A 22,796-nucleotide genomic window follows, 5' to 3' on the forward strand; every position below is an offset into this window, starting at 1 on the left:
CCGCCCTGTCTCCAGAAACCGCCCTTCCTCTGTGGGCCGGTGGTTACCGGCACCATTGGTACACGGACCACATTTTGTTTCCCAAAGCAACCAGATGATTTTTGAGGTCCTTTGCAGCTCGAACACGGAATGACTTTGTGGTGATCGAGGAGCCAGAAGTTCACGGAATGCACTGTCACAATTGTGATTCCGCCATAGCGCCGTGCATCCATCCAACAGTTGTTTAATACCTATATTTAATACCTAATACCTTAGACGGTCCTAGGCTGTGGACACAGAAGACTAAACCCCACTTCCTGAGTTGAAGTGGGGGAAATAGAGGAGTAAATCATTTCACGATGTGTGGTTAAGTGCTGCAGCTCAGGTAACCACCGGCACACAGAGGAAGGGCGGTTTCTGGAGACAGGGCGGAGAGGAGACCGTGGGTGGGCATTTCCCAGAGCAGCCTCTGCCAGCCACCCTACTTTGATCACTTTGCCGCCGAGCAGCAGCGGCGGTCAACCTCAGCCTCCCTTAGCAACCTGAGCGCCCCGTCCAGGAGCCTTACTATTGGTCTCGTGGAGCGGGATGGGCAGCTCTGCCGTGCAATCCCAGCTCGCAGTTCTTGCTCCGCGTGTACTCACGGGAGGACTCGCAGGCGTTACCGCCTTCCCGCGTGCCCCGCCCACCCCCCCCCGAGCGTCTTTCGGCGCATGCGCGGGCTGGAGCTGCGTGCAGGGCCAGCGCGGAGCCCGAGCAGCCGCGGTGAAGCGCCTGTGCTCCGCCGAGACTGCCGTGCGCATTGCTCGCCTCGGTCGCCGCCGCTTTAGCCGCCGCCGGGGGAGCGGCCGCCTATTGTCTTTCTCCGCGGCGAAGGTGAGGAGTTGTCCCAGCTCGGCCCGCGGGGGAGCCCCGGGAGCCGCACGGTGAGAGCGCAACTTAGTTGGCGGAGTTGGGGGAAGTTTTGTGATTTGTGGGTCGGGGCGCGGAGCGCGGCCAGTCCCTTGCCGTTGCTCGGTGGGGCGGGCCCCGGAGGAGGGGCGGGGGCTGCGGGGGTTTTGGGGGCGGGCTGGACAGACGGGTCGCCGGGCGGCGCCGGGACCTCAGCTCTGCGGACCCCTCCTCCCTGCGCATCACCCTTCTCCCGCATTGTCTTCTTGGGGCTCGGCGCGCCTCCCACTCCGCAGCCCAACTTAGAGGCCGTCGCCGCTTTCCGGGTGGGGGGCGCGCCCGGCCGCCGATGCTACCTCAGGCGCTCCGCCCCCAGCGAGGCCCCGAATCCCTGCCCCGGGTCCCCGGGTCGGCGCCGCCGGGGCGGGCTCACTCCTCCCCTGGGGCGGGCGGCCGCGGTGTGGAGTCCGCGCCGTGAACAAGTGCTGCGGGCGCGAGGGAGCGGCTCCCCGGGGTCGACGCGGACGGTAAACACGTCGGGCCGCGCCTGCCTGTCGGTGCCTCTCCGCGGCTTCTCGGGGGCGCGGCTCAGCTGACCCGCGCGGGTCGTAGGCGAGCGGCCCAGGAGACCCGTGCGGTCCCCTCGCGCTCTGGGACCCGTGCAGCCAGCCGGCTCAGCTTGCAGCTATACTTTGAGACCAAACAAAACTTTTTTTTTTTTTTTGGTAAATACGGCTTACTGCCTTTTTTTTTTTTTTTTTCGCAAAGCCACGAAGTATGTGAAGTTGAAAAAAGGAAAAACCCTAAAACTTTTTTTAAAAAAATCAAGAAAGGGGGTAGATAGGTTTGTTTTGTTTTGGAAATAGTTCTTATAGCAGAGTGATACCGTCACATTTAATTTTCTAGATCCCGGAATTCACAATGAAAGTTGGATTGAGCGGTATTTTGGTGTTCATTCTTTGCTAATGACACTCCTTAATGAAGTTATTTGGAGAGTTTATTGCTTCAGTACAGTAAAAACCAGTGTGCCTTTTTTTTTTTGTTAGTAGTCCCCCCCACAACAAGTGTTTTATTTTTAGAAGAAGCAGTTTCTTCAGTTTTTCTGAACTGTTGGATTGCCCAGATGAGGACAAACGGTGCAGTTCTTGAAAGGTCATTATTGGCAAGTTTGTGAAGAACCTAAGATCAGTTAAGATAAATCATTGTTGCTGTTCTTGTATTCTGTCGTGGACTGTTGGGGATTTGCAGGCTGCATTAAGTACAAGTTTTGTCAAGTTTGGGTGCACATATTACACTTAATTTGGTTTGTTTGGCTTATTATATGAACATGATTCTGTTTCAGTTCCCCAGATGGAACTAGCTTAAAAAGTCTGTCATTCATAGTGGAGCAAAATGGCCAGAGTGTCATTTATTGTTAACTTCAGTTGTATTCCTTTACCATCTGCTAAATGAAAAAGAAAAATTTGAGAAATACTGTGTGTGTCAGTTTGCTCAGAGTGATTTCTCGTGCTAAGTGAGTCCTGTGGAGAAGCGTTCCTGGGCTTTTCTGGTTTGGTGGGCCTTGTGTTATAAAATTTTCTTCACCTGATGAAGCTAAAGACAAATTTTCTTCAGGTACAGCCATTGCACTTTTAAATTACAGAGCCGCTTTTAGGATTCACAATACTCGCCATGGCTTCCCTTCCTGGTTGTGTGGTTTTGTGTGTGTGATTGTGGGGAAGGAGGTTGACAGAGGTTGGAAGGGATTGTCAGGGAGGGACATAATGTAAGCAAGTACTACTTACAACATGACGTGACGAGTGCACTAGTTGCTTTCCTTCTGTGGGCGGTGATGGCATGTTATACTGTAGGTACTATTGTTTTAGGATTTCTCACACTTCTTTTGCCTTGACTAAATGGTAACTGCACACATACTATACTATAAATGGACTCCTCCTCTAGTCCTTTAACTCCTTGAGGGCTGTGATAGACCTTACTTAGCTTTTTACCGTCTTTGCCGGTAGTCTTAACATAGTGCAGGCACGGTATGTGTTTGAATTGGGTAAATTATTTTTACTGCCTAGTGGTAGCTAGCGTACACAGGAGAGAGCCACTAACTCTGGGGACCTGTCCAGAATGACAGTTCACTTGCAGATCTGTGATGACATTTACTTTAAAAGGATTTCTAACTTTTTTTTAATCTGTCGGTTATTTTTTGAAAAGAAGTGGGTTTAACTAGCGCTCTAAGGATTTCAACAAGAGATTCCGATTTAGAAATCGGCCCCCCCTTTTTGTGAAATTATTATTGTTTTTTTTTAGAGTCGGAATCTTCACTGTTGCCCAGTTGTCTCTAACTCCTGGACCCAAGCCATCCTCCCACCTCAGCCTCCCACAGTGTTGGAATTACAGGCGTGAGCCACTCCACCCAGCCGGTGAAATTATTAAAATTGTTGGACAAATCTAGTCACAACTCTCCCTCCATTGTGAAATTGGAAAAAAATTAGAAATTTTAGAAAAAAGTACACCCTTTGGAACTAGGTAGAGTTCAGATCTCCACACTTCCATTGACTAGTTGCATAGCCTCTCAGAGCTTCAGCTTCCTACTCCATAAGCGTTAGTAACATGCTTTGCAGTGTTCTTAGGAATCAGTGAAACTATGTGAGGTACTTAACTACAGTATCTAACATGGAGTAGGTAGCTATTTCCTGGTAGCTGTAATGATAATAATTTTGGTACATTTTTACATGACTTAAGCATTCTTGAAAGTCTGATGCTTCTGAGTGTAGAGGTTTAGCTATTTCTTTCATAAAGAAGGGGCCTTGAGACTTGTGAGTCTTATCGAAATCTATTTCTTCAAAGGTGCCAGATGAACTGAAGGATAATGGAAACAATAGCGAGTTTATCTTCTCAGTCACCTGTGAGTTTTCCTTTGAGAGTGGGACTAGAAGAGTGGCTTGGTAGGGTAGAGCTCTTTGTGACTATGCTATTTGGGAAACAGTGAGAGATGGATTGTTTTCAGTACCTCAGTCATAAGAGGATATGAGTTCCAACTTTCTTTATTTTACTTTAGTCTTGGCAAATAACAAGTGTGGATTATGTCTGTATTTCTCAAACTTGTTTAAGGTAGAGCTGGACTGGGTGTTAACAGTGTTAGTTCAGTACAGAGACATGAGCAAATCACTCACTTCCTCTTCAAGATAACACTTTAAAGGTGACACCATTTACAGAAGAAGGCAGTGATTTAAATCAGTTATACTAGCATAGTTTAGAATACTTACACTACCAGATGGAGTAGATACATTCTAGAAATATTTACCTGTTAAGGACATTTCTTTAGATTTTATTCCATCTTTCCATTAGTTTTCTGATGAAGAGATTATAGTAAACCTTTAAAAATTATATTTGGTCAAACTTACAGATTGAGGATAAACCTTTAAAAATTACAGTTGGTCACACTTACAGATTGAGGGTAAAAACATTCCTGACAAAGCTAGGCGAAGAAAGTTGGACTTTTGATGTTCCCTTCTTTTAAAGTTAACATCTGGCGCTTGAATAGACTTGGTTATTACTGATGGGGACAGGCATCCTTTTGGAAGTAGCTTCCCTCTCTCTTTCCCAGGTTAGGCTGTCTTACTGCTGTAAATGGGGAGAGAGGAGAAAGCCGTGGGTGGAAGAAAGTTTGTTTCATAGCCTGGCGCAGTGGCTCATGCCTGTAATCCCAGCACTTTGGGAGGCTGAGGCGGGCGGATCACTTGAGGTCAGGAGTTCAAGACCAGCCTGGCCAACATGGTGAAACCCCATCTCTACTAAAAATACAAAAACTAGCCCGGCAGGGTGGCAGGTGCCTGTAATCCCAGCTACTTGAGAGGCTGAGGCAGGAGAATCGCTTGAACCCTGGAGGTGGAGGTTGCAATGAGCTGAGATCATGCCACTGCGCTCCAGTCTGGGCGACAGAGCGAGACTCCATCTCAAAAAAAAAAAAAAAAAAAAAAAGTTTGTTTCATGCATCTGTCCTCACTGGTCAGTGGAAGAAAGTTTGTTTCCTGCGTTTGTCCTCATATTTATAGTTTTCTCATCCACCTACAAGTTGATTGTGACGTTATGAATAGAAGATGAATGGATAATGTGTTTTTGTCAGACCTTGCTGTAAGGATGGACCTGGTACTGAAATACCGTGATTGTATGAACATTTGTGTGGGGCAATGCTGTGTTCAGTGCCTGGGGAATGTGGATATCAGTGTGTTTGTATGATATGGATGCTAGTATGGGAGAGAAGGAAAAGGTGTGAGGTTTTTGACCATTTATGTCACTCTGTAAGCTCTTCTCTGGCTACTTTGGTGCTATAGTGGCAGAGTTGAGTAGTTACAACAGAGACCATGTGATCCGCAAAGCAGAAAATATTTACTATCTAGGCTTTTACAGAAGTTTGCTGACCCTTTTTCTACATAACCAACTGTAGTTATTCACAACAAGAAAGATTAACGTTAATTCTATAATATTATTCAATACCTATTCAACTTTCTCTATTTGTCTCCCAAATATCTTTTATAGTTGATTAAGAAAAATTTTGGACAGAGTAAAATGAAAGTTCACTCAGCACATCATTATGTCTCTTTAGTCTCTATTTTTTCATTCTTTAATTATTCATATGTATAGTTTACATTCACTAAAATTCCGCCATTTTAGTGTAACATTCTCTGAGTTTTGACAGGTGTATACATTCATATATCCACTGCTTCAAACAGGACAGTCCCTTCATCCTCCAGAATTCTTCTGAGCCCTTTTGTACTCAACCTGTTCTCTACCCCCAGACTCTGGAAATTGCTAATCTGTTTTCTGTCTCCATGGTTTTTTGCCTTTTCAAGAATGTTGTAAAAATGGAATCACATGGAATGTAGCCTTTTTATTCATTTGCCCAATGACTAATGATATTAAGTATCTTTTCATCTGATTATTTGTCATTCTTTGATGTCAATTCAAAATCTTTTGCTTAAAAAATGAGTTTTTGTATATACTCTGGAATCAAATACATGATTTGCAGATATTTTCTCCTAGTCTGTTTTTACTTGTCTTAATAATGTCTTTTTTTGTTTGTTTGTTTCGAGATGGAGTTTGGCTCTGTCACCTAGGCTGGAGTACAGTGGTGCGATCTTGGCTCACTGCAACCTCTGCCTCCTGGGTTCAAGTGATTCTCCTGCCTTAACCTCCCGAGTAGCTGGGATTACAGGCACACACCACCACACCCAGCTAATTTTTGTATTTTAGTAGAGATGGGGCTTCTCCGTGTTGGCCAGGCTGATCTTGAAATCCTAACCTCAAGTGATCTGCCTGCCTCGGCCTCCCAAAGTGCTGGGATTACAGGCGCGAGCCACTGTGTCTGGCCTACTTGTCTTAATAATGTCTTTTGAAGAGCAGAAGTTCTTAATTTTTATGATATCCAGTGTTTTTTTGTTTTTTCCCTGAGTGGATCATGCTTTTGGTATAATAGTTTAGAAATCTTTGCCTAACTTAAGAGCTCAAAGACTTTCCCCTATATTTTCTCCTACAAGTTATTATTATTTTTTTTTAGAGATGGAGTCTCACTCTGTCATCCAGGCTGGAGTGAATGAGATCTTGCTCACTGGAATCTCCGCCTCCCAGGTTCAAGTGATTCTCCTGCCTCAGCCTCCTGAGTAGCTGGGATTACAGGCACCCACCACCATGCCTAATTTTTGTATTTTTAGTAGTGATGGGGTTTCACCATGTTGACCAGGGTGGTCTGAACTCCTGACCTCAAGTGAGCCGCCCACCACAGCCTCCCAAAGTGCTGGGATTACAGGTGTGAGCTATTGTGCCTGGCTCGCCTAGAAGTTTTATCATTTAAAATTTTATATTTACATTTATTATCCGCTTTGATTTAATTTTCCTAAATGGTGCAAGGTCTGCATTGAGTTTATTTTTTTGTGGATGGATTTACAATTTTTCCAGAAACAGTTTTTGAAAAGACTGTCCTTTCTCTGTTGATTACCTTCGTGCCTTTTTTTTTTTTTTTGCAAGTTGATCGTAAATGTGTGGATCTGTTTCTGGATTCTCTCTCCTGTTCCATTGATCTGTGTCTTTCATTTCTCTATCACCTCACTGTTGATTACTGTCACCTTAGAGTAAGTTTTAAAATCAGGTAGTGTGAGTTATCTTATTATTTTTCAGAATTGTTTTTTGGGTATTTTAGTTGCATTGCGTTTTGTGCATATTTTAGATTCATCTTGCTGTTATCCACAAGTCCTGCTGGGTTTTTCTTTTTCTTTTTTTTCTTTTTTAAGATGAGGTCTCAGCCGGGTGTGGTGGCTCACGCCTGTAATCCTAGCACTTTGGAGGCTGAGGCGGGTGGATCAGCTGAGATCAGGAGTTCGAGACCAGCCTGGCTGACATGGCAAAACCCCGTCTCTACTAAAAATACAAAAAATAGCTGGGCGTGGTGGTGGGCTCCCGTAATCCCAGCTACTTGGGAGGCTGAGACAGGAGAATTGCTTGAGCCCGGGAGATGGAGGTTACAGTGAGCCGACATTGCGCCACTTTACTCCAGCCTGGGTGACAGAGCGAGAGTCCGTTTTAGAAAAAGAAAAAACAAAAAAAGATAGGGTCTCACTCAGTTGTCCAGTGTGGAATGCAGTGGTAGGATCACCACTCACTGCAGCCTTGATCTTCTGGGCCCAAGCGATTCTCCCACGTCAGCCTCCCAGGTAGCTGGGATCACAGTCATGCACTACCTGGCTAATTTTTTTATTTTTGTAGAGACAGAGTCTCTCTATGTTGCCCAGGCTGGTCTCAAACTCACGGGATGAAGCGATCCTCCCACTGTGGCCTCCCAAAGTGCAGGGATTACAGGCATGACCCACCATGCCCAGCCTGCTGTGGTTTTTGATTGGCATTGTGTTGAAGCTGGAAATCAGTTAGGAGGCAATTGACATTTTAATAATGAGCCATGAACATGGTATATCTATTTATTTAGACCTTAGATTTTTGATTAGTGTTTTGTAGTTTTTAGCAATTGGATCTTGCATGTGTTTTGTAATCTTATACATGTATTTCATGTATTGTGGTGCTGTTGTGAATGATATTTCTCAATTTCCAGTTGCTTATTGCTGGTATATAGAAAGATCATTTTATATTATTTGCTGACCTTGGATCCTACACCCTTGCTAAACTCATTTTTAGTAATAGAAGCTTTTTTTGTAGATTTTTGGAATTTTCTGCATAGACATTAATGTCATTGGCAAATAAGGGCAGTTTGATTTCTTCATTTTCACTTTGTATACTTTCATTTCCTTTTTTTTTTTTTGAGATAGAGTCTCGCTCTGTCACCCAGGCTGGAGTGCAGTGGTGCGATCTCAGCTCACTGCAACCTGTGGCCCCCCGGGTTCAAGTGATTCTCGTGCCTCGGCCTCCTAAGTAGCTGGGATTACAGGTGCATGTCGTCACGCCAGGCTAATTTTTGTATTTTTTTTTTTTTTTTAAGTAGAGACCAGGTTTCACCGTGTTGGCCAGGCTGGTCTCAAACTCCTGACCACAAGTGATCCGCCAGCCTCAGCCTCCCAAAGTGCTAGGATTACAGGCGTGAGCTACAGCACTGGGCATGATTTCTTTTTGTTACTTTGCTGAACTATCTAGGACCCCCAGTGTGATGTGTAATAGGAGTTTTACAAGTGGACATCCTTTCCTTTTTCCTGATGTTAGAGGGGAAAACACTGAGTGTTTGACCATTAATATGATGGTAGCCATAGGTGTTTGTTTTTGTAGATGTCTTTTATCAAGTTGAGGAAGTTGTCTTCTATGTTTAGTTTGCTGAGAGTTTTTATCATGAATAGATATTGAATGTTGTCAAAGGTTTTTCTGTATTTATTGACATAATCATATGTTTTTTCTTCTTTAGTCTGGTGTAATATGTTGAAATAGCTTTGCATTCTTGTTATAATACTCATTTAGTCGTGATGTATTATTTTTTACATGTCTTTGGGTTCCATTTGCTGCTGAATCTTTTTTTATTTCTTCCATTTGTTTCCAGTTATGTTCATTTTTAAAATAGATTCTTGATCATATGTATAATATTCATGATAGTTGTTGAGTCCTTATCTGTTAAATGTCAGATGTCTCCTTGGGGGTAAAGTTATTTCAAACACAAGAACCATTGCTTTAAAGAGTATCATACTTTGTTTTGGCAAGTTAAGTTGCCAAACTTATGGGTGTAAGTTGCTTGTTACACCCCATTACTAAGGCATGAAGCTCCTGTAGTTTTCATTGAAGAATTGTGCTCTCCGTGAGGACTCTATTCTGGCAGTTGAGAACACAAATGTCTCCCAGCCCTGTGTGAACTTTGGAGATCATTTAGCTTACAGTTCCTGGGTGATTCTTTGCGTGCCCTCATGTATTTTTGCAATATGCATGCTTGGCTTACTACTGGGTGTGAGACTCATGGGGCCTCTATGCTGATTTCTGGAGCTCCTTTTTCATACGACTCCGTCCTCTTCTCTCGTACTCTGCAATTTTCAAACTCCTTAGCCTTCCCAAGCTATGTTTGTCTTCTAAACTTGACAAGGCTGCCATGTTGTGCTTGATCCTCCTCATTGCACCATGGTCTAGAAGGTACCTCCAGCCAGAAAGCTGGGGCGATTTTAGGGCTTATCTCATTTGTTCCCTTCTCTTTGGGACTGCAGTTCTGTGCTGCCTGTTGTTCAGGCTCTAAAGGATGCTGCCTCATGCATTTTGTCCACTTTTCTAGTAGTTAGGGAGGATGCCAGGATAAATCTGGATCCAGTTACTCCGTCATGGTTAGCAGCTGAAGTCCTTTGGGTGAGTATGCTTTGTTGGTGGTTCTTAAAATTTCATTACAGGATTCTCAAAATCTTTGGGGGTATAAATAACGAAGTATTTGTTGACTATCTTCGGACAGTAGCTTAGCCATTGCTTTGTGGGAAATACAAAACAATGTAGGTATCTTTTAGTTGAAGAGGCACATGGTACATACCTAAGATTAATCAAAGAAATGAATTGCTATGGTGATGAACAGAAAGAGAAGGATCACTATAATCTATTATTTTCTGTCCCCCCGTTGGGGAGTCTTCCAGTGAAAAGCAGAAAACCTGCTAGACAAATTCTAAAAGATCTGTAACACTTGTGATCTGGTGTTTTCATGTAGAAATGCTTGCTTTTGCGTTTTTGTTTCTTAGCATATATGCTTTATGTCGCAAGTTGTAGTGAGTCAGTAGGTAGAGTGCTGGCTCTTTCAGGTGCATTTGCTATTTATTTACTATGCAGCTTTAGGTGAGTTATTTGTCTCTGAAATCTAATCTTCTCTTTTCTCTTTTGGCAAATGGTTATATGACATACCTTGTAGGGTTGTTTGTTAATTTTTTCAAGTATCTTTTGTTTGTCAGGCACGGTTCTAGGTAATGGGAATTCAGCGACATCTGTAGTTGCTGCCGTTAATCTATATCCTATTGAGGGAAGTAGAAAATAAACGAGTGAACAAACAATTGCAGTCATGTCTGGTGGTGATGATTCTAGGAAGGATATGAAGAGTATTAGCAGAGATTGGGGAGGTCAGACAAGGCCTTACTGAGGAGGTGAGATTTGAACAGACCTGAAGAAAGTCAAGGGAGCAAGTCACATGAAGATTCAGAGGAAGTATGTTCAGTATGGAAGGAACATCAAGTGCAAAGGGCCTGAGATGGGAGAATGAACAGGGAGCCTGGTGTGGCTGGAATGGGTGAGAAAGAGCATGAGGAGATAAGGTTTGTATGTGTAGCCAGAGACCAGATCAAATAGGCTCTTAGGTATGGTGGGAAACAGCTGAAGGATTTGAGCAAGGCATGACAAGAGTTGATTTAGGCTTTAAAAACTTTACTCTTGGCATAGGGAGCAGTAGTGGAAACGGAGAGACTAGTTAAGAGATTTGCAGTCGTTCAGACTAGAGAAGATGGTGGCTTGGATTAGGGTGGTAGCAGCGAAAGTGGTGAGAAGTGGTTCGAATCCATATACGCTGAAAATAGAACTATAAGATTACTTACAGATTGGAAAAAGGTTCTAAAGGAAAGAAAGAAATTAAGGAGGTTTCCTAGGTGTTTTACCTGAACAACTGGGTAAATGGGGAAGATGTGGAATCAGTTTGCTGAGAGGTTGAAATTGTGATTTCCCTGTTGACATGCTAAGTTTGAGATCTGTGAAATTTTTAAGTGAAGGTATCAGTAAGCATTTGGATATACAGTTCTGGAGTTCAGTGATGGTCTGGACTGGGTGTATGAATTAGAGAATTGTAGATAGAGAAGGGAGAGTGGGAGGTTTTAGTGGGAATTAGGGATATATAAAGCTCCATAATAGGGGCTCATGGCATAGTAGTTAATAATCATAACAGTCATAAAACAACCACCACTATGTATAGTAACTAAAGGAAGGCTAGATATGAATGAAGGAAGATGGTAGTGACCTAAAACAATTATCTTGCATATTATATCAGAATTAGTTAGGATTAGTTAGTTAGGATTCCAAACATGCTGAAAACTTTTCTTCTCTCTCTCACCAATAAAAATATTGGTGAACTCTATTTTCCATTTGTAGTCTCTAAGGATATTGGTGATAGTGGAAAGATAATGACGTTTTTATGTGATGCTAGTGTATTATTTGAATGTACTTCACATACACATATACGAAGATAGTCTGGAAGGAGGCTACTGCAAAGTAGATGAGGGTAACTTTTGGTCTTTTGATTTTCTGCAGAGTGTATATTTGTCTTTATTCTTTTCTTTTCTTTTTTTTTTTAAGACAGGGTCTCACTCCTTTGACCAGGCTGGAGTGCAGTGGCGCGATCTCGGCTCACTGCAACCTCTCCCTTCTGGGCTCAAGTGATTCTCCCACCTTAGCCTCCCGAGCAGCTGGGACCACCGGTGTGCACCACCACGTCCAGCTAATTTTTGTACTTTTTGTAGAGATGGTGTTTTGCCAGGTTGTCCAGGCTGTTCCCGAACTCTTAGACTCAAGCGATCCACCCACCTTGGCCTCCCAAAGTGCTGGGATCATAGGTGTGAGCTATTGCACCTGGCCTCCTTATTCTTTTTTTTTGAGACAGAGTCTTGCTTTGTCACCCAGGCTGGAGTGCAGCGGTGCGATCTCGGCTCACTGCAACCTCCGTCTCCCAGGTTCAAGCAATTCTCCTGCCTCAGCCTCCCGAGTAGCTGGGACTGTAGGCATGTGCCACCACGCCTGGCTAATTTTTGTATTTTTAGTAGAGATGAGGTTTCACCATGTTGGCCAGGCTGTTCTTGAACTCCTGACCTCGTGATCCACCCACCTCCACTTCCCAAAGTGCTGGGATTACAGGCGTGAGTCACCATGCCCGGCTCTATTCTTATTCTTAATAAAAGGAGTTAATAATATTTTTTGAGGTTGGGCTCAGTTGGTGAGTTTCTAGGGTAATGGGTTTCATTTATTTGTGGTTGCTGATATTACTTATTCCATTTTTTTACTATGTATAGTCTATTGTCTTAAAAATGTGAGCCCTTAACAATTTTTTTTTTTTTTTTTGAGATGGAGTCTCGCTCTGTCGCCAAGGCTGGAGTGCAGTGGCGCTATCTCGGCTCACGGCAACCTCTGCCTCCCAGGTTCAAGCGATTCTACTGCCTCAGCCTCCTGAGTAGCTGGGACTACAGGCGTGTACCACCACGCCCGGCTAATTTTTGTATTTTTAGTAGAGACAGGGTTTCACCATGTTGGCCAGGATGGTCTTGATCTCCTGACCTTGCGATCCACCCGCCTTGGCCTCCCAAAGTGCTGGGATTACAGAATAATCTTAATCATAGATGGGAATCAGTTAAGAGTATTTTCTTTCTTTTTTTTTGTTAAGAAATGAGATTTTGCTGTGTTGCCTAGGCTGGACTTGAACTCTTGGGTTTAAGTGATCCTCCCACTCCAGCCTTCCTAGTTGCTGTGACTATAGGCACACGCCACTGCACCTGGCTCTGGGTGGTTTTGAAATGAGTCCATAACAGTTCCTGGAAAAATTGTTAGCACATACTCTTCCCACCAGGCTAATCGTGGCACCATTTTGTTGAAAGGGTACTTTATGTTGCACTGTGGTGGGCAGATCTCTTCAGAATAATTGAACTGAGCATGAAGTTGTTTTGTTTTAAAATCTGAATTACACCATCAACATTAACTTAGATTTTTAGAAGTATCCTTTTTCCCAGGTGATAGCTGTCCTAAAGGTGGTGGATATGACAGGGGCTTTTGACAAATTTGATATTTTCAGTAATTCATGAATCACTTCTGAAAACATACTCAGTGATTTGGGTGGTATCTGTAAATTAATCTATCATCTTTGTCTTGGCGTTTGAGTTCTGCCTTGTCTAAGTGGGTGTGTTTCTGGAGTGGGAGAAGGGAGGTCCGTTGTGACATTGCATGGAAATAATTTCTTTTACCTTTAACAAGCTGGAAGAAAATGGCTTTTGGATGCTTTGTACACAGAGTGTACATCCTCTTGGATGCTTTGTACACAGAGCGGCTGGGCTCAGAATACAAAGGAACTATAGATGAGACTTTGCAGTTTGGGAGTTATTTGGGGAAAGAAAATACGGTAACAAGAGTTGGGAAGTGGAGTTCTAAGTGTTCATTTGATCACGTGAAGCCTTGGGGGCTGGCTGAGGTGCTTCCTCTCTTGAGGGATTAAAGGCATGCATGGGTCAGTGGGCAGTAATAGCCAAAGCTTTTGCTTGGGCATTCCTGCCAAAATAGTGCTGTGTGTATCTTTAGAGCATAGAATAGTGTGTATGTCCAGTCTAGAGAGGTTTTTTGAGGTCATTTTCTAAAAGGTGTTTTTGAAAAAGTAAAGTTACTATAAAGGGAAGAAGAAACTTTTATGTGTTTACCTACGTGTTATGTTATCTACATTCTCTTAATTCCTTACAGTAATCCTATAAGACAGACATTATTATTTCTCCCTTTTTTGATGAAAAAACTAGGGTTTAGAGATTTAAGTTTGCTTCTCTCAAGTCAGTGAACTACAATTTTGATCTGGGACATTGTGACTACAAACATAACTCTAGTTTTATTATATATGCCATAAGTCACATTTTTTTCACTTTGATGTAATTATATCCAAAGTAGCTAGTTTAAAATTCCATCTTGTTCTTGGTGTAAATAGAAAATCATTGTGGTCTGCTCTTAAAGTTTTCCTAGAATTCTTAAAAACTTGCTAGGCTTCCATGTTTGTGCCTTGAAAGTAGCAGAAACTTGCCAATAGAATTGTGGAACTGTATTTTCCTTCACATACAGAAGCTTTGTGGATGGACATTAATAATTAACATTTACACATTTGTTCACATCTTCAAAGTGTTTTACAAACATTTAATTAGTTCATGTGTAAACTAGATAGGAAGTTGAAAAACCAGTTTTTTAGGTTCATTTTAGTAGTACTGAAGTGTTAGGGGGAGAAGGAGTAAGCAAGCCCTCAGTAAGAAAAATACAGGTATGCACCATGAAGTTCTAAACATCTTTTCTTACTTGCCTAGCTTTCAGCCCAGTTTGGCTCATATCAAACATGTTTTTTGGGTGTATATCTTCTCTGTAATACAGGGGAGTGGATTATGTGGACCCAACAGAAGACAGGGTGGAATGGTTGGGGAAAGACCTGGGTCATGTAATGCAACTTTCTCTTCCGTAGTCCCTTAAATGTGAATTGTCCTTGATTTATCCCTTTGAGCATTTTGAAGGCCAGGATGTTGTTGGAGCAGAGACTCTGGCAAATGAATGGAGCATGCATGTTAATTTCTAGGGAAAAAATCTTTTATTTTTCACTCCTGATTTAGGAAATAATAGCTCTATAACTAGATACTTTGCTAGTTTCCTCACTACTGCTTGTCACCTGATTCCATCTCCTCTCCTTCCACCCCCTGGTAAAATGGCTTTAACTTGGCAAGGTTTGTAGTTGGAAGGAGACAGTAGTCCCAATTTAGCTGGGTTCTGTCACATAATTGACTGTGTGACCTTGAGCAGGTAGGTTACTGCTCTTTTGCCTTTGAGTTCTTTTGTTCTGTGAAATGGTATTTGCTGACTCACCTTTCACTGAGTCCTAGAAGGATGGCCAGAGAAAGATGTAAAACTTAGACTCTTGGACATGAAATGGGACAGAGGTTATTTTCACATTGGTGAGGATTCTTCAGAGTTGCAACGACTCCTTTCTACTTTGCTTGGAGTAACTAATTTTCTTACTATTCTTGTCAACCTCATTACTATAAACACTTTTTCTAATACAGTACAGTAAATAGAATTATTTGATAAATAGTGTGTCTGGGTAATTTCCTAAGACAGGACATGCAAGTTCCTTTTCATCAATGCTTATAGCCCATTGTTCGGAGGAACCATTCATTGTTCAGAGGAATCTTTGTGTAGATAACCTTGCCAGAGAAACCTTACTTAGTATGTGATCTCAGAAAGGAGAAGAATTCTGATAGCTCGGTATGTATATTTAATTAAATTTTTATCATGAATGAGAATCTGTTCTTTTAATGGGGCTGTATAAGAATGGCCCTGAACTTTTGCCTCTATCCGATAGTGTTGTTTTTCAAGTCTTTCTTTTTTTCTCCATCCCTTTCCTTCTCTTCTTGAAATCTGAAAATTTAAAGGTGGGATGAGTTGGCTGTGGCTGTTGAACCTCTTTGTAACATGAAATACACCCAGGTTTAAACTTATCTTTCTGTCCTGCCAAGATTTATGGTAACTTGGAAGGAATATTTTACAGCCAGACATTGAGTAATACTATATATGAATTATGAATAATTGAGATTGGCTTAGTTAAGCGGTTAAAGTTACTCTTTTATTTGAAAGGATATCTGAAGGCAGTGTTTATTTATCTTTTTGAAAAGGGAGACTTTTTGATAGGACAGATTGTATGTATAAGACAAGATAGAAGTTTTCTTTTGGAAACCTAGCTGGTTTCCAAACAATCCAATAAATGATTGTTTTTCCTATTTAGATTAGGGATTTGAGTTGTACTGTTTTTGGTTACCTCTTTGATTTTTCCGTATTGTCTTTGCCCAGTGTTCATTTCCTTTCCCCAGTTAATTTAGTAGGATGTACTGTCAGATTGCCCACTGAATAGATGGGGTAATGTAATATCACATGTCTATCTTTCCTCCCAGATTATAAACTTCTTGAGGGCAAATTTTATCTGCTTTGTTTATTGCTGTATCCCCAGCAACAGTGGCACATAATATTTGCTTCTCAAGAAATATATGGGTTGATGGAAGGATGAATGAATTTTTGACTATACATATACATACACACACACGCACACACATATACATACATAACATACATGTATATGTTAAACTTAATAAAATCCATCCTGTTGCGAATAAATGAACAGATGTTTATTTTTTCTTTTCTAGCATCAGTTTTAGTTTGATTTTGGTCAGTTTAAAGCATTCCTTTTGGGGAAAGAGAAGACACCATGTTAAATGGAAGTTTGGTATTGACCAAGTTTGGTGGTAAAATCTATACAGCTCTTGCCTGGTGGTTGTGCTTGGTCCACGCAGGGCTCTGTCACTTTACGTTTTAACCTCTTCAGCAACTTCATCATTGGCATATGGATGGTTGCTAAGAATGTGGTGCGTGATGGCTGGCTTAATTAAAAAACAAAATTATGATTGTAAAACACGTTCACAGTAGAACAGTAGAATTGACTCATATACTCATTACCCAGATTCTAGCAAGATTTTGCTATTCTCTACATGCATTATTTAAAAAAAGCTTTGTTTCGATATAATTCATATACCATAAAATTCACCCATGCTTTACTGTAATATGTTCGTCCTAGTTGTCCTGAAAGTCACTACCAACTATTCTTTTTAGTGATTTTTAAATGGTATTTTTACTCCAATGTATAATACTGTAAACCATGAAATGCCTCTGTAAAACAAGGCACGATAGGTTTCCAGGATATGAAACAGACAACTTTAACTCAAAGCAAATGAGTGCTGAGTAGCCTGTTTTCCTTTCAGCAGAGTAATTGCAGAAATAGGACTGCAAACCTTTTATTAAGCACTTTTATATGAAATTTGAGGTTTCTGTCAAATTAGACATGGAAAATTAAAGCTGCACAAATTACTGATCTGTGCAGTTTTTTTGAGTCCTCTCGTATGTTAGACTTTTTTTTTTTTTTTTTTTTTTTAAGATAACTGTTTCTCTTAAGTACCAGCACAGGAATGCTGTGATTTATACATAATTATTTTTGTTTTCACGTCAGTAGTCTTTTGTTCCCCCCATTGAATTTGGTGATTCCCACCCCCCCCCGAGGATTATTTTTTAAATAATGCATTCCCAAGTATTTTGACTTTTGTGAAAGAAAATACTTTTTAAGGTAATTGAATACCTCCATAAATCTTGTATTTCCTTAATAATTTATTTGGCAATGTATTTAAAACCGTGTTGATATCTTAAAAGCTTTCATTTGAAGGCCCAAAAACAACTGATACATTGTTTTTCATAGCACTTTTTGTAAATAGTATGTCCTAAGTGCATAGATTCTTTGAAATACTCCTCTTTCACCCCCTCTGTGGTAAAGAATTATTTTGGCTGCTTTGCCAAAAGTGCTTGTGGCAGTCTAAAGATGATCACTTTATTAGTTAGCTCACTGGGATATGTGCCCATAAATGGAGAGTTTTCTTTCCCGAGCTCAAATAAAGGTAATGGTTCATCTGTGAGATATCTCGGGACTCAAATACTAATTCAGAAGAAAAATTATATTTATTCTCTCCCCTCAGCCTTGATGCATGTTGAAATCTGCAGGGACAAGTTCACTAATATAATAGCTGTCACTTATTGGGAACCATTATTGATCTATTGGTAGCTATTATTCATCTAAGTGTCTTATGTAGATCAGGTCTTATCTCTGCAAGGAAGGTATTTTTATGATTTTACCAGAAAAGGAAATTGAAGCTCAGAGAAATTAATAGCTAATTTTATATATACTTCATTCAGCATTTTATTTAAGGCCTGTTGTATGTCAGGCACACTACTGGGCACCAGGGATTGAGGAATAAACAAAATAAGATGTAGTCACTGCCCTTAAAGCACTCATGATTTTGTTTCTTGATTGATAGGCAGTAACAATAATAGTGATAATTGCCATCATTTATTATTACTTTCCATTTGCCAAGTGTAGTAGTAAGTACTCTACAAACCCTTATCTCATTTTAATCCTCATAATTCTAATCCTCACAAAATGTGGAAGTATCCATATTTTATGGATGAGGAGACAGAGGCCCAGAGAGGCTGGACTTGCTCCGGGTCACACAGTTAGTATGTGGCTGAGTTCATACTTGAACGTGGATCTTACTCTAGAACTTATACTCTGCTCAGCATTCCTCATTCTGGCAAGAGTTGAAACGAGTAATGATGTGAAAGGGACATCATTGTGAGCTATTATTTTGGCAGAACTTTATGTAACTTTGACTTTGCCAGTAGATTTATTTTTATGGTTAATCTCTTATTCTAGGAGTCATCAGATCGTTTTCATGATTTATGAAAGACATTTTTAATAAGTCTTATTTTTATTACAACAGTAATGTACAGTTCCTCTAGAAATTTAGGAACTATAGTCCCAAAAAAGTACACATAAATGACACTACCTAGAGAAAATTGTTTGGTATAATTTTTCTTTCCAAACTTGAAAACTTGTAGAGAGAGAGTGTGTGTATGTACATATATACAGCCCATATGTGGACTAGTCATATGTGGCATATTTTATGTACTCTTGAGCATAAACAGGTTATAAAACATTTCATCAATATACCTTTATATGATTTCTTTTTTGTTGTTGTTGAGACAGAGTCTCACTCTGTCGCCCAGGCCAGAGTGCAGTGGCGCAATCTCTACTCAGTGCAACCTCTGCCTCCCAGGTTCAAGCAACTCTCCTGCCTCAGCCTCCTGAGTAGCTGGGATTACAGGCACATGCCACCACGCCCGGCTAATTTTTGGATTTTTAGTAGAGATAGGGTTTCACCATGTTGGCCAGGCTGGTCTTGAACTCCTGACCTCAAGTGATCCACGTGTTTCCGCCAGCCACCTTTATATGATTTCAAGTAACTGACATAGTTATTTTAATGGCTATATAGTATTTCTTTGTATGAACTTAAGTTTATCTTCAATTCATTTCCTATTATTTGAATAGGTTGTGTATCTTTTTTCCCCATCACCCTTCCTCCTGCCTCTTTCCTCTATGCTATTATAAACATTGCTTTGAAGGACAGCCTTATACATACATCTGTGTGTCCTTGTTTACTTTGTTAGAGAAATGGAATTGTTAGGGCAAATGGTGTACATTTCAGCAGCTGTTCATAGATATTGTCAAGTTGTCTACAGAAAGCTTATGTCATTTATACTTCTACTGGCAGAATATGACAGTTCCTATTTACTATTTCCCCATAACTTTTAGAAAACACGTTTTTAAAGTTTTAGATGCCATAAGATAATTACTTATAGAATTACTGGATTACTGGCAACCAAAGAAAAAATGAAAGAACTCTGTATTTCTAAAAGGATATGAAGAAACTCATGAAGCATAGTTACTGTCCTCTTAGGTGCTAAAAGTTAATCTGAGTTCTCAATATTAAAAGACAGATGGAGGAAACTTTCAAATAAAGTCACTGATATCATGTTCGTTTGGCTTGTTCTTAGTTGTCAGTTGAGATTAACTCCAGCAATAAAACAGGGAAGTATTTGAGATAAGATTTAGAGATGCTGAGGAGTAAGGTCCTCTTCTACACAAAGAGCCCTGTGAAAGATGATCTGTGGCCATTCTGTTGCTTATCTAAATGCATGTTAGAATTAATATAACTTATTTGTTTATTTATTTCATTATTATTTTTTCTAGAGATGGTGTCTCGCTGTGTTGACCAGGCTGGTCTCAAACTCTTGGCCTCAAGTGATCCTCCCAGCTGGGCCTCCCAAAGTGCTGGGATTACAGGCATGAGCCACTGTGCCTGACTGTTAAAGCTTTTGGTTCTGGGCCAGGCTCAGTGGCTCACACTTATAATCTCAGCATTTTGAGAGGTTGAGGTGGGAGGATAGCTTGAAGTCGGGAGGCCAGGAGTTCAGGACCAGCCTGGGCAACATAGTGAGAGCCTGTCTCTACGAAATAAAAATTAAAAAATTAGCTGGGTGGTGATGCATGCCTATAGTTGTAGCTACCTGAGAGGCTGAGGCGGAAGGATCACTTGAGTCCATGAGTTAGAGGTTACAATGAGCTACGATCACACTGCCTTTACTCCAGCCTGGGTGACAAAGCAAGATCCTGTCTCTAAAAAAAAAATTAAAAAACAAAATTTAGTTCTGAAAGTACAAATACGTATAATCCACATATGTTCCTCAAATCACAGTTACATATTGACATCATGGTTCAGGTAATCAAGAAAACAAGCAAATTAAACATTGGAACTGTGTTCTTGACTTTAATGTAGGCAAACCTTTTTCTCTGAGCCAAAGATTAGTTAACTGGTCTCAGCTATAATAATAATTTTCAATCATAATATTTGTGAAGGTTTTCTGTATTATAAGTAGGAAGAACTAGTTGTATAGGAAGTTGTAAGTCAGGTAGCTGTGTAAGGTGATCTCTTGGCACTGTTGATACACCAGTTTGTCTCTGTTTTGTTGACCATTCTTAGGAGTATCTTGTTGATATTCAGCCTATTTCTGGTTACAGAGAAATAGCTGATTAATTAGAATTTAGTAGCCATATATATATATATATATATATATATATATATATTTTTTTTTTAAACAGAGTCTGTTGCTCAGGCTGGGGTGCAGTGGCACAATCTTGGCTCACTGCAACCTCCGCCTCCCGGATTCAAGCGATTCTCCTGCCTCAACCTCCCAAGTAGCTGGGACCACATGTGTGTGTCACCATGCCTGGCTTATTTTCATATTTTTATTGGAGATTGGGTTTTACCATGTTCGTCAAGCTGATCTCGAACTCCTGACCTCAGGTGATCCACCTGCCTTGGCCTCTCAAAGTGCTGGGATTATAGACACGAGCCACTGTGCCCGGCATATTATATCACTAGAAGTAGAAATTTAATTTATGATGGTTCTATAATAAAGTCTTGGAACATGTAGATAGTTAATTCAGATGCGGGAGGGCTTCTGTGGTTTTGAAACCACCCAGTTTTTTACGTAGTATACCTGATTGTTGAACTGTTTAGTTTCGTTATGAAGTCTAGATGTTACTTGGTTTTGGTAAGGAACCCTATGTAGAATTTTGAGGACGTCTTCTCTGCCAGCCTGAATTGATCAGAATTTTTATAGGCCTCCCAAAGGACCTCTGTTTTGGAAATCTTTTGGGGCAAGGCCAGCTCTGATTTGTTTTCTCTGTTACAACAGCATTATTTGAGCTTAAATCTCAGAAGTGTGCCATTCTGCTTTTTTACTGTTTCCTCCCCCTGGTAACTTGAGCTATTATAAACTGTTTACCAAAGAAGCTAGTCATTTTTGTCTCAGTATTCTCTTAAACTGTCCCTTTGAGGTTGTAAAAAAGAGAGTAATAACAATTAGCAGGTCAACCAACAAATAGGACCTTGGTATCTCACATTTCAGAGGATTCTTCCATAGGTCTCCCTACTTTCTTTCCTGTCTTAGGGATCTGGGATAAACAATTAGCTTGGTAAATCAGTGGTAGGAATTAAATGTTTCTGTGCAGTTTTTCTGGGACATAGGACAATAATAATGGGGAACAAAATAATAAGAGAATGAGTAACCAGACAGTAGTAATAAGAATGCCAGATTAGAAATAGGAAGATGGAAACTCACTGACTGGTAGAAATGTAAAGGATAAATTCTGATGTAAAACATTCTGTAGCTGAGAAAAACTTGTTAGTGAACAGACACTGGATTAGGATTCAATAAATTTGGTTTAGTTTGCTGCCAACAACCTTGGGCAAGTTGCTTAGCCCACTCCACCTCAATTCTCCCATCAAAAATGAAACGGTTAAACTGTATCAGGTTTTTGTTTGGTTCTTTGTTGTGTTTTCCCCAAAAAGTATCCTTAAGTCCTGGAGATCCTTGGAATTACATCAAGGGCCCAAATGAGATTGGGGAGGGCATGAAAAAGAGAGCAAGTGGTGCTACACAGAGTAGTTCCACTTTCCTCTAGTTTATTTTTGTGAGTTTCCTGTAATGTTTCCTTCGAAGACACTTCCATGGCCAAAAAATCAGTTTGGAAACATCTGGACTGAAATATGTTGAAAGTGCCTTCTGGTGCCTAGGATTTGGTGTTTATGAATCTCCATCTGTTGGCTGGATGTCTTTGTTCTTGGTATAAGTCTTTCAGGGTTAGGGAAATTTTACTGGCTGAATCATGAAGGAACTGTATAATACAATGGGTGATCGTGGTATCTGACTACTAGGCTGTGCTCTGATGTTAACTGCCCATGAGATAGTTCTCAACTAAGCAATTAGAAATTAAAGTACTTTTTAGCTCTCCGGGAGCTTGGGAAATCCTGATAAAAAGATGCAAAGAATCATACTCCTTGCTTATCAAAACCTATTTATGCTAGCTGCCATTTTTTTTTTTTCGAGCACTTACTTTGTAGCATTTTATCTGTATGTCTCACTTAACCCTGGGGTGGTCTTGTGAAGTAGCTGGAGTTAGCTCTGCTGTAAATGGTGGTTGAGGCTTACTAAGATTGTGTAGCTTGGCTAAACTCCCACAGCCAGAAGTGCAGGAGCTGGGGATTGAAACTAGGATTGTGTTTCTAAAATGTGTGCATTCTTTATTATGTTCACCTGCCTTTCTTAAAGTTACAGGAGTTTTGTAGCTGTGAGACGTTTTTAATAGCACCGCTGTTACTTATGTTTTTCATTAATGAAATCTGGTAATAAAAGTGATTAGCAGCGTTCATTGTTCTTAACTGCTTGTTATGCCA

At 40.8% G+C, this 22,796-nt stretch overlaps 1 protein-coding gene and 1 non-coding gene across 23 annotated transcripts in view; one reads left to right on the forward strand and one right to left on the reverse strand.

The window, feature by feature from the left end:
- The first annotated feature begins 676 nt into the window (after positions 1-676).
- AKAP13 (A-kinase anchoring protein 13) overlaps positions 677-22,796 on the forward strand; it is a 360,797-nt gene continuing 338,677 nt past the window's right edge. For 14 of the 22 annotated variants that reach the window (XM_055362878.2, XM_055362897.2, XM_055362879.2 and 11 more), the window contains exon 1: positions 702-905. The gene's annotated coding sequence lies outside the window, so the exon portion shown is untranslated. Of the gene's footprint in view, positions 906-1,065; positions 2,023-22,796 lie in introns of those variants that run through there. The other 8 variants (XM_055362877.2, XM_031002130.3, XM_055362887.2 and 5 more) reach the window with 5 other exon arrangements.
- On the reverse strand, positions 9,938-9,999 carry LOC115930866 (U7 small nuclear RNA). The gene has a single exon (XR_004067460.1). It is a non-coding gene; the product is annotated as a U7 small nuclear RNA (small nuclear RNA).

This window comes from Gorilla gorilla, chromosome 16 (genome assembly GCF_029281585.2).
Source record: "Gorilla gorilla gorilla isolate KB3781 chromosome 16, NHGRI_mGorGor1-v2.1_pri, whole genome shotgun sequence".
NCBI lineage: Eukaryota > Metazoa > Chordata > Mammalia > Primates > Hominidae > Gorilla > Gorilla gorilla.